Below are 1300 nucleotides of genomic sequence, written 5' to 3' on the forward strand. Positions count from 1 at the left end.
ATCAAATCTTTATAATGGCAATACTTCCCAACGCTATCTACAAATTGAATGTGATACCTATCAATATTCCAACCTCATTCTTCAAGGAAATAGGAAAGGCAAACCAAAAATTTGTATGGAACAATAAAAGACCCCGAATAGCCAAAACGATCCTTAACAGAAAGAACACTGATTGAGGAAAATCAGTACCAAATTTCAAACTCTTTTACAAAGCCATAGTAATCAAAACAGCTTGGTGCTGGCAAAAGAACAAAACTCAAGACAAATGGAATAGAATTGAAAACCCAGAAATGAACCTAAAGACCTACAGCCATCTAATCTTTGATAAGGGAGCTAAAAAAAATAGAATGGAAGAAAGACAGCCTCTTCAGTAAATGGTGCTGGCAAAATTGTTTAACTACATGTAGAAAATTAAATCTAGATCCTTATATATAACCCTGCACCAGAATCAACTCCAAATGGATCAAAGACCTCAGAGTCATGAAGACACTCTGAAAACATTACAGGATGGAATAGGAGAAAACCTAGATCTCCTTGGTACAGGCCGAAACTTTCTTAATAGAGACCCAGAAACACAACAAATCATAGAAAGGTTGACAAATGGAATTGCATGAAATTGCAGAGCTTCTACATGGCAAAGGACATAGCTAGCAAGATCCATAGAAAGTCCACAAATTGTGAGAAGATCTTCACTAGTAATACAATGGACAAGGGTATCGATCTAAAAATGTATCTGGAATTCCAAAAATTTAAATCCCCCAACAACAAATCTTAAAAGAATCAACTGCCCAATAAATAACTTCTCTGAAGAGGAAAGAAAGATGGCCAATAGACACATGAAGAAATGCTCAACCTCCCTAGCTATAAAAATGCAAATCAAAACAACATTGAGATACCACCTCACCCCAGTTAGAATGGCTATAATCAAGAACTCTAATAACAACAGTTACAGGAGGAGATGTAGATAGGGGAACCCTACTACATTGTTGGTGGGAGTGTAAACTTGTTCAACCACTTTGGAAAGTGGTATGGAGGTTCCACAAAAGACTTCACATAGAGCTCCCCTATGACCCAGCAATCCCACTTTTGGGCATTTACGCAAATGATCACAAAGAAGACCACACTAAAGCTCCCAGCACAACTATGTTTATGGCAACATTATTTACCACAGCTAAGTTTGGAACCAACCCAGATGCCCCTCAGTAGATGAATGGATCAAGAAATTGTGGTATATATACACAATGGAATTCTTTGCCTCCATCAGAAAGAATGACATTGCCCCATTGTTAGGAAAATGAAA

This window comes from Dipodomys spectabilis, unplaced genomic scaffold (assembly GCF_019054845.1).
Source record: "Dipodomys spectabilis isolate Male_0828 unplaced genomic scaffold, ASM1905484v1 ptg000014l, whole genome shotgun sequence".
Lineage (NCBI taxonomy): Eukaryota > Metazoa > Chordata > Mammalia > Rodentia > Heteromyidae > Dipodomys > Dipodomys spectabilis.